Source organism: Colius striatus, chromosome Z (assembly GCF_028858725.1).
Source record: "Colius striatus isolate bColStr4 chromosome Z, bColStr4.1.hap1, whole genome shotgun sequence".
NCBI lineage: Eukaryota > Metazoa > Chordata > Aves > Coliiformes > Coliidae > Colius > Colius striatus.
The window spans coordinates 53751630-53767084 of record NC_084790.1 but is presented as its reverse complement, the minus strand read 5'-3'; the positions used below and the strand labels follow the sequence as shown (position 1 = coordinate 53767084).

At 41.8% G+C, this 15455-nt stretch overlaps 1 protein-coding gene across 13 annotated transcripts in view; it reads right to left on the bottom strand.

The window, feature by feature from the left end:
- Positions 1-15455, bottom strand: part of JAK2 (Janus kinase 2) — a 95172-nt gene that overhangs the window by 67175 nt on the left and 12542 nt on the right. The window contains exon 1 of one of the 13 annotated variants that reach the window (XM_062017526.1): positions 4408-4555. The exons of the other annotated variants lie outside the window; for them this stretch is intronic. The gene's annotated coding sequence lies outside the window, so the exon portion shown is untranslated. Of the gene's footprint in view, positions 1-4407; positions 4556-15455 lie in introns of those variants that run through there. 13 annotated transcript variants of the gene reach the window in all.

The window sequence follows — 15455 nt, the reverse complement described above, 5'->3', positions numbered from 1 at the left end:
ATAAAATAAAAGCCCTCACACAAAAAACCCAAACAAAATCCCCCAATCAAGTTGTCCTAGAACGTGGGAAAAAAACAATAACTGCATTTCATTTTCTTAAGCCAGTTCTGAGTGAAAAGTGACTGATCAGTGCTGTTATACATTATTTGGTTATAACATATAAAACCTTTCAAAAGAAGTAAAACCCTTCATTGTATTTTTGAAACAATGTCACATAATGTATTTTCACTTTGTCAGACAATGGATTAAATTATTTTGTGCTGCCTAATCACGACTACAGTAAATATCGAAACGTTCCCAATTTCAATTATTCAAACTTCTTAATACAATCATTTCTGTTAATACTAACAAAGTTAACTGGGCTTATTCCAGTACACAGAAGATATTTTTATGGTTCTGTACAATGCCTTACACACTACTCTTAGCACCTATCATAATATAGATCCTTTCTCCTCCTCAGCTTCCACTCATTTCAATTTCTATTCATATTACCCTCATTCAAAAGCAAATGAACAAGTCCTTCTAGCTCCCCTGACAGTCCAGAGAACTTCAAATTCTGCACCTTGGTTCACATTTGTCGCATTCCTGTCTTTATCTGTTCTCCCAGAGCCAAATCAGGTATTAATTCTCACACTCAGCCAAAGGACCTCCACAGAACAACTGCTCTCTTACAACACACCTTTCTACAGTCTTTAGCCCATTCCTCAATTTCTCTCCATCAGCACTAGCCACTTCTCACTTTACTTCCTTTCTGTTCTTTTCTTAGTCTACTCACATTATTGAATCTCTCCACTTACTTCTTTATTTCTGACCATCCTTACATGTCTCATTCTATCTCTCACCTCACTTTAACACCTCCATAAGCTTCTATTTCCACCCAAAGCTGCAGATCACCTTACAAATGCTCAGCATGAGTTTCCAACACGTATGATTCTTCTCTAACGTTGTGATTTTTCTAGGGAAAAAACATTCTCTCCAACATAACTGAACCTCAGTGCTGCTTAACTTGTACTTCAAACTCTGTTCTCTTACCTCTGCTTTTCCTACCCCATTTTTTTCCCAGAGCAAACAAACTGCTGAATGGTCTTATCTCTGTACCCTTCTCAGTGTTTTTTTCATTACATTACTTTTTGTCTACTTGATGATGACACAAAGTGACCTATTTGATCTTGTCCTTTGATCTCTCTATTTTCACTAAGTCCATTCCATTTTCTGATCTTGCTCATTCTTTCCTCTTGTTCTACTCTTTTCATCTTCACAAGCAGTTTCCATTTCCAATTCCTTCCCCACCAGACTGATGCAAAAACCCACTCTCCCTATCCCAATTATCATTTGAAATAAAACTCTCTCATTCTGCTTCTCTTGACAACAGACACACGTGCTTTAAAACATCCATCATATTAGTGATGCATATGCATTCAGTTTCCATCTTAAGATTTGAGTGTCTACCCAAAAAAGGAAAAAAAAAAAAATTTAAACACTGCCAACAATCAATGTTGGCCCCCTGCCCTTTCTCTTCACCCAGCTGTATTTGCTGTATACTGTCTGTGTGTACAGTCTAGGCCAATTTTTCTGTTCTGCCTATGCAGCAGAGTCCTCAGCCAAGTTAGAGTTTCTGAGAAGTTGGACAAACATTGGTTATACCTAGGAAAATACATTATACAGAAAAAACTGCACAAATTAAAGCTACCTAATAGGTTTAAGAAAGTCTTGCAAGACAGATACAACTTCTTGAGTGTAGTACTTAAGAGCTACTGTTTTCTCCAACAAAAGACTATTTGTTGCACTTTAGCTTTGTGTGTCACAATAGACTGGAAGATGAATCACATACCAATTGATCCATTATCTTAATTATTTGACTTTACAAAGATGCTTTCCTACTAAGTGATAAATACTAATACCAAGATGAACTAGACATTTTTATGTTAACATTTAGATGACTAACTTATTTTTGTTCCAAACGCATACAAATTGCCACATGTTATTTACTTTTGCTTTTTTTCTTTCAAGCAATTAAAATGAAATGATATTTCAATTGCATAAAACCCTGAGTTCTAATTTCTGAGGTAGATGATAATTACTGGCCTTTGGAGACAAGTAATAAAAATCTGAGCACTAGAAAGTTTCCAAAATAGATCTGTTTTCCTCCTTACAAAGAAAGAAGTGCAAGAAAAATAAGAGCTAACATCTGTCTGTCCTAGTGGGATACTAATAATTTGCAAAGTACATTAATTTTTTTCATCCACTTTCCTGATAGAGAAGATTTGTAGCATTTAGAAAATTAAGTTTATAATTCAAATGAAAGAAAACTAGAATCACAGAATCAGAACGGTAGGGGTTGGAAGGGACCTTTAGAGATCATCTAGTCCAACCCCCCTGCAGAAGCAGGTTCACCTACATCAGGTTGCATGGAAACATGTCCAGGTGGGTCTTGAAGACCTCCAAGGAAGGAGACTCCACAACCCCTCTGGGCAGCCTGTGCCACTGCTCCCTCACCCTCACAGTGAAATAGTCCTTTCTTATATTTAAGTGGAACTTTTTGTGTTCCAGCTTCATCCCATTACCCCTTGTCTTGTTGGTAGATACAACAGAAAAAAGGGATGTCCCAGCCTCCTGACACCCACCCTTTAGATATTTATAAATGTTAATTAGATCACCCCTCAGTCTCCTCCAGACTAAAAAGCCCCAGCTCCCGCAGCCTTTCCTCATATGAAAGATGTTCCAGTCCCCTGATCATCTTGGTGGCCCTGCGCTGGACTCTCTCCAGCACTTCCCTGTCCTTCTTGAGCTGAGGAGCCCAGAACTGGACACAGGACTCCAGATGAGGCCTCACCAGGGCAGAGTAGAGAAGGAGAAGAACCTCCCTTGACCTGCTGGCCATACTCTTCTTGATGCATCCCAGGATGCCATTGGCCTTCTTGGCCATGAGGGCACATTGCTGGCTCATATTTAGCTTATTATCAATCAGGACTCCCGAGTCTCTCTCTGCAGAGCTGCTCTCCAGCAGTTCAACCCCCAGCCTGTACTGGTGCGTGGGGTTGTTCCTTCTCAAATGCAGGACTCTGCACTTGTCCTTGTTGAACCTCATGAGGTTCCTCTCTGCCCAACTCTCAAGTTGGTCGAGATCCCACTGAATGGCAGCACAGCCTTCTGGAGAATCAGCCAGTCCTCCCAGTTTGGTGTCATCAGCCAACTTGCTGAAGGTATACTCTGTCCCCTCATCCAGGTCATTGATGAAGATGTTGAACAAGACTGGCCCCAGAACCCATCCCTGTAGAACTCCACTGGCCACAGACCTCCAACTTGATTCTGTGCCATTGATCACCACCCTCTGGGCTCTTTCATTCAGCCATTCTGATGTTATGGTAGACAGTGTAAAAAGCCTTGCTAAAGTCAAGGTAGATGACAACCACTGCTCTCCCCTCATCTAGTCAGCCAGTTATGCACTCATAGAAGGATATCAGGTTGGTCAAACAGCATTTCCCTTTGGTGAAGCCATGTTGACTTCCCCTGATAACCATCTTATCCTTCATATGTTCAGTGATAACATTCAGGATGAGTTGTTCCATCACTTATCCAGGGATGGAGGTGAGGCTGACCAGCCTGTAGTTTCCTGGGTCGTCCTTCCTGCCCTTTGAGAGGACTGGAGTGACATTGGCCTTTCTCCAGTCCTCAGGCACTTTGCCTGTCCTCCATGATTGTTCAAAAATGATGGAGAGAGGCTTAGCAATCACATCACCCAGCTCCCTCAGCACTCTCAGATGCATCTCATCAGGTCCCATTGACTTATGAGCCTTAAACTTGGTCAACAAGTCTTTAACCTCTTCCTCTTCCACCCAGGGCAAGTCCTCTGCTGTCCTGACCATCCTGTTATCCTTGCCAGACTGGGCTTCCCGAGGGTCAGCCTTGGCTGTAAAGACTGAAGCAAAGAAGGCATTCAGTACTTCAGTCTTCTCTGCATCCTCAGTCACCAGGGCACCCTCAGTGTTCAGCAGCGGGCCCACATTCCCCCTCACCATCCTTCTGCTGCTGATGTACTTGAAAAATGCCTTATTGCTGTCCTTAACATCCCTGGCTAAATTTAATTCTAGAAGGGCTCTAGCCTTCCTAGTTGCACCCCTGCATGCCCTGGCAACGTTCCTATACTCTTCCGAAGAAGCCAGCCCCTGTTTCTACCTCTCATATATGGCTGCTTTCTGCCTGATTTGTCCCAGCAGATCTTTCCACATCCATGGAGGCCTCCTACCTCCTTTTACTGCTTTCTTGCGCATTGGGACACACTGATCCTGGGCTTGGAGGAAGTGGTGCTTGAAGATTGACCAGCTCTCATTGGCACTTCTGTCTTCTAGAATCATATCCCATGAGATCCATCCAAGTAGATCTTTGAAGAGGCCAAAGTCGGCTCACCTGAAATCCATAGTCATGGTCCTGTTTTGTGTTCTGCCTCTTCCACACAGAATCTTGAACTCTACCATCTTACGGTCACTGCAGACGAGGTTGCCTCCAACCTTCACATCCTGAATCAGGCCCTCCTTTTTCGTCAGTACCAGATCCAGTAGCACACCCCTCCTTGTTGCTTCCTCAATCACCTGCGACATGAAGTTATCATCAACAATCTGTAGGAACCTCCTGGACTGCATGTGCTTGGCTGTGTGGTTGTCCCAGCAAATATCAGGGTGGTTGAAGTCCCCCATGGGGACCAGGGCCTTTGATTGTGAGGCAGCTCTCAGCTGTTGGTAGAAGGCCTCATCCACATCCTCCTCCTGATCAGGTGGCCTGCAGCAAACTCCTGCAACAATATCACCTGCCTTGCCCTGCCCATTATTTTTTACCCATAAGCACTCTACCCGCTCCTCATCCCCACCCAGGCACAGTTCAGTACACATTAATTGCTCCCTCACATAGAGAGCAACTCCACCTCCACGCCTTGTCAGTCTGTCTTTCCTGAACAATACATAACCCTCCATGGCTGTGCTCCAGTCATGGCAGCTGTCCCACCACGTCTCTGTGACCGCAATGAGGTCGTAGCCCCGCATCCGCACCCACATCTCCAGTTCCTCCTGCTTATCCCCCAGGCTGCGTGCATTGGTGTAGAGGCAGCGCAGGGGCTTATTCAAACACACAGGTTCTCCTGGACAGGTGCAGGAGGTTCCTCCCTGGTTTGGCTCTTTCTCAGGGTGATCAGCCTTCCGTATCTCAGCCCAGTGTGCAGATGAAGGGCATTATCATTGCTTTCCCTGTCCTGCCCTGTTTCCCAGCTAGAGGGGACAGCTTGTTCTGTTTTGCTTCTCCCCCCACCCCACAAGTCCCTTAGTTTAAAGACCTCTTTATTAAATTTGCTAGTCTACTCCTAAATAATCCAGTGCCTTTACAGGAGAGATGAATCCCATCCCTAAACTAAAATATATAAGGCATGTGCAATGAAGTACGTGGAATGGGACTGAACTGATTTTGATCATTTGGCACTGTAATAATGATGGCAAATAAAAGGAAATGAGTACTTAGAAATCATACGTGGTGTTCTGCTAAAAGACAAAAACATAGTATTATGGTATTTTTATAACTGCAAGACTCCAGATCTCTGTCTCCACTCAATTCAATTCAATGTTCATTTCTCACCGAATACTAGTATTGGACTCAGGATAAAGACAATTTTGTATTGAAATAATTGTTGGGGTACATTGGTGGGAACAAAAAAAATGGCAGTAACAGGTCTTGTAGGAATATGCGGACATGCAATGTTATCTGCCAGATTAATATTTCAGATGGCTATGCATCTATGTCTTGTCAATTGTATGTCACAGATTGGGACTGTTTCATTTTCTGGCCAACTTCTATCTTCTTTTCAAAAAGAGATTTACAAGGGTGCACTTAGCTGAAGTAAAATATAAAAGTCACTTAAAAATTAATCGATTTCAGTGGACATTAGGCATGTTTGACAGTTCTGAAAATCCCTCTAGCCTTTGAATCACACACAACTCATCAGAGCAAAAGAAAGCCAGACCTCTAGCATTACGTTAAAGACATTTTGCACTTTTTTTCTCCCTCAAATGATTAACCTTAAGATCCCACATCATTCCTAATTTCCACATAATTTTCTCCTTCTCTTCTAATGTCTCTTCTCTCTATCTTTGCTTGTCACTTTATACACTGCTTTTTCCTCCTATCCTTTAGCTAACTTAGAAGACAGAGTCATTATCAGCTACTCAACAAGTCAACTTCAGAGTAATGAAATCAAACTCAAAGCAACACACCTGACAAATATTTTCAGACATGGAAAAAAAAATAGCTACTGTGAGCATTCTGTGCATCACTTAAGGTAGACAAGTCATTATAGAGTAAGAACTCCATACTAAAATAAATGGGTTAACAGGGCAAGAGAAGAGAAGAAAAGAAAGAAAGTAGGCTGTTTCCTCAAGAAAAGGTACAGAACATGACAGCAAGATTAGAAAGGAGAGCAAATCCACTTGGCAAGGACAGTGACTCACTCTGGAACACAGCATGGGGTGGGGCAGAATTATACAATTTACTTATTCAGAAATTTTAAAAGAACTGGAAGAAGGCAGCAACTGATCTTTCCCAATGACACTTCCTGACCTTTAGGTAGGAAAAGACAGGCACACTAAATGAAAAATCCTGGTTGTGCTTTTATTAAGGCACATCCAATTATTCAGGTTGACCAACAGAGAGAGCTGCATGAACTGGAAAGCCTGCATCTCTCATAGGGCACTAGTCAGTACAGACTAACTCAAACAGCAGTAGAGACAGGGTTAAATTAATAACATATGATTAAGGATATTAGGTATGCATAGGTGGTGCACACACAAATAGAACTCAAACACATTCGATTCTCAGACACAAAGGCTAGGCATCTTGCTAACATATGAGGAGAATGCAAATAGCTCTGAAAGAGTTTAGAAAAAATTCTTATATAAAGATGCGTTTTTCAAGTCATCAACACAATTTACAGTACTGAAATAAGTGAGCTGCCAACAAAGCCAAGGAGTCAGGGGAAGGCAGAGTTTGCATTATTCCAACTATAAATGAAGTATTTTGAACACATGAGGGATCCACATGTAGTTTAAGAAGGCAAACTGAACCTGATCTTTTCCAGTATGTGTTTTACATTAACTGTTCTACACAATAGCTTTTCAGTACATCAACAGATACATTTAACCATTTAAACCTCACCAAAAAAAAAAAAAGAAAAAAAAAAAGCAGAGAAGCTTTTAAATAAATAGAAGGAAGTCCACTTAAATATCTATACAGGTTCAGCAAGCTTTTGCAAGGATTTCAGCTTGGTGTCATATTACATTCCACTTCAAGAAACAAATGAAAAATACACTTTAGGATGGGTTGTTATATGTACTAGTTAGAGTCTCAACTTATCACCAGGGAATTAAAACCAAGTAGGGTTGCTTGCCCTGGGGTTATGATTATTTATACTCAGGTGCAATTCAACCCCTCCAGATACCTTGTTCCAGTGTTTGACCTCTCTCCTGCTGAAAAAAATTCCTTAATATCTAACAAAAATTTCCCATGTTCTTACTTGTGTCTGTTGTCCCTCATCCAAACACCATGTAACCAACAAAAAAAAGTCTAGCTCCATATCTTCATAGCCTCTCATCAGATAGCTGAAGACAGCAAACAGATGTCACCTCAGACTTCCTCAAATGGAAACACGTAGTTCTCTCAATCCCTCATGCATCATGCACTCCACCTCTATCCATCTTTGGCAGTCCTTCATTGTATTCATTCCAGCATGCCACTGTTGATCTAGTGTTAAGAAGCTCTGAACTGGAATAGCACTATCAGACAAAATTATTCCCCTTTCAAATAAAACATCCTGTCAAATAAAACATTATTTCAAAAGAAGTATGTTTTAATTATATAAATGCAAAGGCAGATACCCAAGGTTAGATAAATACCCTACACCTAGGAAACAACAGAGTATGCCCTGAAAAGTTGAAAGTTTGAATAAGAACTATGTAATTCAGCAGTAAACATATCCTACAGATTATGTCTTCTATGTAAAACATTACACACATTCAATTTCACTTATAAACTTCATATATATAAAAATACACATATGACTTAGTCATCAGGGGTGGAAACAATTTTATCTTTATTTCCCACCCAACTAAAATCCAAAACTGGAATACAGTCCACTAGATCCTGCTGGAGTGACATTTATTTAGGATTATTCTATTCTGTAAAAAGTAAAGATTAATCAAAGAATAAAATTGCCATAAGCATTTGTCGGCATCATTGAAGCTGCAGACATTTGATGCAATCATTGAATTTGCTGGAGTAAAAATCTGCAAAATAATTGCAAGACCTGCATGAAAAACAAGGAACAGTAACCAAAAATTCTGTGCTTACACAAAACCTTTGCTATGCAACAAAAACCAAACACAAAGTGGCTAGTTCAGTTTTAACATTTCTTTGGGATAATGTGACTTATTGTTTTTTCAACCAAATCAAACTTTACAATAAGACAATCCCTTCCCTCAAACTCGAAGGATGTTTCATAGTACTTTACAATACATGTTGTTAGACTACATGAGTGAAACTCATCTTTTACTCCATATAACATCAATAGCCAGTAAATTGAATCTGTAAATGGAAAAAAAAAAAAGTTAAGGCAGAGACATGGACTGATGCCTGAAAACACACAGTATCTTTCTGATTCTACACAAAGGCCAGAAGAGGATTCAAAAACACTCTTTTTATACAAAGGTTGAAAAAGATTCAAACCGACCCTTTTTACCAGGACAGGTTGTAGGATGTTTACATCAACCAACAAGTAAGCACTCTCTATTTGACAATGGAATTAAATTATTTCAGAGGGAAGAAGAGATATACCAAATTGCAGGGGTATTTGTCTACCCCTGCAATTTCGTTTGCCAATAAATAAAAGCAAGGACTGTAACCTACTCTTCCTGCCCACTCTGCCCTCCTGCCTTTAGCCCTTATTACCTTTAGAGGGCTCAAGTCAAGTGGAAACTGGTATGGGAGTTTTCTCATACCTCTTCACAGAACTCAACTTACATTGCAAGAAATATCTGGGACAAGGAAGCTTGTTAAATCTATACCAAGAAATTCAAGGCTTTAACAATAAACAACTGGATCTGATACACAGAAATGTTCTCAAAGTAACAAGCCTAGTGGGAGCTAAATATACTGATGGTTGTCTCCAAAAGGCTGTATCTTCTCTGTCTAAAGAACCAATCTTTCAATTACCTCAGCAAAACCTAACTTGGATGTATCCAGCTACTAGTCAAGTCACATATTACTAAAATATTTTTGTTTATCATGTCCACATAGCTTGAAATGAAAACAGCAAAGCATCCAAATTATTTTTGCTGATTTCATAAGGCTTTGACTGAAAGCCCAAGCAATGTAACAGTATCTGAATCCTGACAGCAAAAATATTACCAAAAAAATTAAACAAACTGTGTCGAGACCAATTGCATGAGGCTCAACAAAACCAAGTGCAGGGTCCAGAATCACTAACACTGCCAAACCCATCACTAAACTAAATCCCAGTTCCTCATCTATGCATCTTTTGAATACATCCAGGGATACTGATTCCACCACCGTCCTAAGCAGCCTGTTCCAGTGGTTAACAACCCTCTTGGTGAAAAAGTTCTTCCTAATCGCCAACCTAAACCTTCCCTGCTGCAACTTGGGCCCATTGCCTTGTGCCCTATCATTCATTTCTGGAGAGATCAATTGCACCTCACTACAACTCCCTTTCAGGCAGTTGTAGAGAGTGATTGTATCTTCTCTTAGCCTCCTCTTCTATAGCCTAAATATCCCCAGATTCCTCAGCTGCTCCTCATAAAACTTGTTCTCCAGACCTTCACCAGCTTTGTTACCTGGACACACTCCAGCACCTCAGTGTCCTTGTTGTAATGAGGGGCCCAGAACTTGGCACAGTATTCAAGGTGCAGACTCACCAGTGTCAAGTACAATACCATCTGGTACAAGCCAGGATGCCACTAGCCTTCCTGGCCACCTTAGCACACTGCTGGGTCATATTTAGAAGGCTGTTGACTAACAGCCCCAGATCTTTTTTTGCCAGACAGCTTTCCAACCCCTCTGCCCCAAGCCTGTAGCGTTGCATGAGGTTGTTATGGCTCAAGTACAGGACTCAGCACATGGCCTTGTTGACCTTCATACAGTTGGCCTATCACTCCAGCCCATCCAGGTCCCTTTGAAGAGCCCTCCTGCCCTCAAGCAGGTCTATGCACCTGCCCAGCTCTGTGTCATCAGCAAATTTACTAAGGGTCCTCTCAGTACCCTGTGGTAGTTTAGCCCTGCTGGGTGCAAGAAGGCCACTAAGTCAGTCTATTACTCCCTCTCCTAAACTGAACAGGGGAGACAGAAATATAATAAGAGGTTCACAAGTCGAGATCAGGACAGAGAGATCACTCAGCAATTAGCGTCACAGGCAAAACAGACTCAGCTTCGGAAGAAATGGTTTGATTTATTCATGAACAATCAGAACAGAGCAGGGAAAATGAGAAATAAAACCAAATCGTAGAACACCGCTCCTCACCCTTTCTTCTTCCCAGGACACTCCCTTCTCCCCTCCAGCAGCAGAGGACGCAGACTACAGTCAATTCATTGCAGATGGACTTTGCCACCGCTTCTTCTCAGGGGGAGGCCTCCTCACACTTCCCACTGCTCAGTGTGGGGTCCCTCACACGGGAGATAGTTCTCCACAAACTTCTCCAGCATGGGTCCTTCCCATGGGCTACAATTCTTCGCAAACCGCTCCAGCATGGATCCTTCCTGTGGGATGCAGCTCTTCACTAACTGCCCCAACATGGCTTATCCACTGGAAGAACAGTCCTTCAGGAACAGACTCCTCCAGTATGGATCTCCCATGGGACCACAAGTCCTGATAGCAAACCTGCTCTCTGGCATGGTCTCTCCCAGGTCCTTGCTCCAAGGTGAGCTTCCCACGGAGTAACAGCCTCCTTCAGGCATCCACTCGTTGCAGCATGGGATCCTCTATGGGCTGTAAGTGGATCTCTGCTCCCTCATGGTCCTCCATGGGCTGCAGGGGAACAGCTGCCTCAGCATGGTCCTCACCATAGGTCACAGAGGAATCTCTCTTCCAGTGGCTGGACACCTCCTCATCCTCCTTCTCCACTGAACTTGGTATCTGCAGAGATTTTGTTCTTACACTCTCACTCCCCTCTGCTGCTGCTGCAGTTTAGCAACTGTACAGCAACTTCTTCTGCTCTCAAATACGTTATTCAGAGAGGCATTGCCTCAGTCACTAACTGGCCAGGCCTTGACCAGCGGCAGCTCCATCTTAGAACTGACTGGCATTGGCCCTGTCAGCTACTGAGGCAGCTTCTGGCAGCTCGCTCTTTAAGGAAGACAAACCTGTAGCCCCCTGCTAACAGAACCTGGCTCAGACAAAACCACTAAATCCCCTCATCCAGGTCATTGATAAAGATGTTAAACAAAACAGCTCCCAACACTGAGCCCTGGGGAACACCACTGGTGAACTCCATTCCCCACCATTCTCTGGGTCTAGCCATCCAGCCAGTTTTCCACCCATCTCAGAGCAGGTCCATCCAAGCCATGGACAGCTCATTTCTCCAGGAGGATGTTGTGGGAGACTGTGTCAAAGGCCTTACTAAAATCCAGGAAGACCACATCCACAGCTTCTCCCTCATCTACTAAGCAGGTCATAAGAGGGGATCAGATTGGTCAAACAGGACATGGCCTTCATAAACCCATGCTGACTGGGCCTGAACGCTTTGCTGTCTTCTATGTGCCTGATGATGGCACTCAGGATAATCCGTTCCATAACCTTCCCCAGCATCAAGGTCAGGCTGACAGGCCTGTAGTTCCTTCCAGCCCTTCTTTTAGGCAGCGGTCGCATTTGCCAATCTACAGTCGACTGGGACCTCCCTGGTAAGCCAGGACTGCTGGTGGATGATTGAGAGTAGCTCAGCAAGCACTTCCAACAACTCCTTCAGCCCCCTTGGGTGGATTCCATCCAGCCCCATTGACTTGTGTGCCTCAAGGTGGAGCAGCAGGTCAGACATCATTTCCCCTTGGACTATGAGGGTCTCATTCTGTCCCTTGTCCCTGTCTTCTGACTCAGGTGGATGGGTGCCCAGAGAAAACTGGTTTTGCTATTGAAGACTGAGACAAAGAAGGCATCAAGTACCTCTACCTTTTCCTCATCTTTGTTCACTAAGATCCCTCTTCATCCATTAAAGAGTGAAGATTCCTTTTAGCACTCTTTGAGTTGCTAATACATTTGTAGAATTTTTTCTACTATCTCTTACAGTAGTGGCCATCTTAAGTTTGAAATGAGCCTTAGCCTGTCTAATTTTCTCCCCATGTGACATCACAACACCTTGTAGTTCTCCTGGGTTGCCTGACTGTTCTTTTGATGATCGTAAATTCTCTTTTTCCTTCTGAGCTCCAGCAGAAACTCCCTGTTCAGGCAGGATGGTCTTCTTTCTGTCCCTTTGGCCCATCTTCTTGCACAATGGGACAGCTTGATATTGTGCCTTTAAGACTTCCTTCTTGAAGAACATCCAGCCTTCCTGGACTTCTTTGCCCTTCAGGACTGTCTCCCAAGAGACATCGGCAACCAATTTCCTAAACAAGTCAAACTCTGACCTCTGGAAGTCTAAGGTGGCAGTTCTGTTGATCCCCCTCCTTGCTTCTCTGAGGATTAAGAACTCGATCATTTTGTGATTACTATTCCCTAGGCAGACTCCAATCATCATGTCCCCCACCAGACCTATATTTGTGAACACCAAGTCCAGCAAAGCATCTTCCCTTGTTGACTCTCACCAGCAGTGTGAGGAAGTTATCTTCCACACACTACAGGAACCTCTTGGACTGTCTCCTCTCTGCTGTTGTATTCCCAGCAGACATCCAGTAAGTTAAAGTCCCCCATGAGAATGAGACCCAGTGATCCCAAGATTTTCCCAGTTGCCTAAAGAACAGCTTCTCTATCTCCTTATCCTAGATGGACAGTCTATAGCAGACTCCTAAAACAACATCCCCCTTGATGTCATTCCACTTTATTCTGACCCATAAACACTCCTAATCCTCACCACCATTGACCTCAAAACAGTCAAGACACTCCCTAAGACAGAGGGCTACCCTCTATTCAGTTGTCCTTTGGCTTAGTCAACTGAGTACAGAATGCAGCACTGAAAACCCCACCCTGTGGAGCTCTTCAGGAACAGCTGCAGTACTATGGCCTTACCTATCTGCTAGGCCTCCAAAACAGAAGAAAGTGCCAGTACTCAAAACTTTCAACTTTTCAAGCTTTCTACTTAAGGGCCTCATTCCTCTTGTTTATCGGGCTTGCTTGAAGGAAGCATTGATAACAGTGACACTAAACTTCCATATACCTTCTCATCCCAGACTTGCCAACCTCTTCCCCTTAAACCGTCAGCCTCACCTTATTAGCAATTTTACTCTATAAGCAAACAAAAACAGTAACTGTTTGTGCTGTTGTTCTCCTTTATTGTCTGCTTTTGTGTGTTTGTAGCTGACACAGTGGATGAGAAACGTGTGTCACATCACTAATATGGGAGATAGAGCTATAGCCAGTCAAAGGTTTTATATGCCAGTGCCAGATCCTGGTGAATGGACAAGATGACAAATTAAAACAAGTATATTTTTCACCATGGCCAAAACAGTTGAATTTTTTTTTTTTTTTTTTTAAATACAAATTCAAATCTGTCCCATACATACTGCAAGTGTCTTCCTAATGCTGCAGTTGCTCTCAGGTCAGATCTTTCTGTATTGCTTTTGTTCAGTAGTTGAGGACCCCCTTTACTGGGCCTTAATTCCACAAGCTTTTCCAATGTGGTAGCATGACTCAGATGTCTAAGTGACTAAATATTTCATCCTTTACCACAAAAATGCAAATATATTGCCTATAGTGGGCCTGCAAAGCCTCAAAACACTCTCAAACTGAAAAATATAATCCAGCAGTACTAAAATTACGTTGGCAGCTAACACTCCTTCAACTTTTTTCCTCTGGTTTTATGTTCTTACCTTCTATACATCACAATCTTCTCCCTGATTTCAAAAAGACAAACAGATAAAAGAGAGAAAAAAAGGCGAGGAAAAAGAAACCTCACACCCTCTTCTGTTCTCTCAACTTAAACCTATATCTCTGCTCTATTCTGCACTTTGTAAAAGTTCCCCACTTTAAATTCCTTTTCTCTGTTTATTTTGGGCATTCTCTGTTTCTCATTTCCTCCTTCATTTCCTAGCAGCAGAACTCCTTAAAGGAACTCACTCTGTGCCTTTGAGAATTCTGGGTTTTTTCTTTCTATAGAAGACCAAAAAAGCCAGGTCTTCCATAATATTTTGTTTCCTTATCAATGAAGAGCATACAAATTGCTTTTGGAGTTGATAGTCTGCAATGCCATTTTGTGTAATGGCTGTCAAGTCCATAATTACAAATAATTCATCAAAAGTGTAAATTATTGATGAGGCTACTTATGTAACCACTGAACTCTACACAACAGAATTAACTGCAAACAATCTGCACTCAGAGACTGGTTTCCAATGGGAAAACAAGTTAACTTAGATATTTATACAAACCCTAGAATTACATGTAGAAAATATATTTAGAAAAAGGTTCTAGAAAAAAATATTTTTATGCTACCATTAAGAGTAGTTGTGACAAATTTTTACTGCTCATGCACTGCAAATTATTTCATTTCTACCAAACTATGATCAAGTTCAGGTTACAGTGTTACTTTCATTAGTTCTAGCACTATCAGTGGGACAAAAAAAAATGTTTTTCTTTCATCATCTTTTTGTGTGAAAGAAACACAATTGCGGGTGTCAAATGATGTGTTACTGTTATTGACTCCAGATGTCATGCATTTGTTCCAAATAAACAGTCTAATTACCATACTAGATGTGACAGCAAACATTGTTTTTACTAAATCAGGACTTCCAGGTTACAAAGGTAAAACCAAGAAGATCAACAATTAACTGCCCCTCCCACACAGAGTCTGAGTAATCCATGACTGACATGCCATTTCTTTCATTACTTGTATACACCATTTAACACTAAGTATGGCTGTAATCATATAATGAGATTTGCCAAAGCCAGACTTTGTATGAACTAGTCCAACGGGAAGATTTTTATTATGTACTTGATAAATACTGAGCATACTTTTGAAATGTTTTGAAACTAGAAGAAACAGTAGCTTAGTAATAATACATTTGTAAATACTCTAGCTGCATTTTGAAAGCATGTAAAATTTTCTGTCGCCTAGATTAACTTCCATGTTCCATAAAATAATTTTAATATCAGAGTAATAATTGGTATGCATGCAATGATACTTACTAGATTCTCTTGTAAAAAACATTTCAATTGTGTAACAGTCTACTATGAACAACGTATGTACAGTTATGTACTTATGAGTACAGAA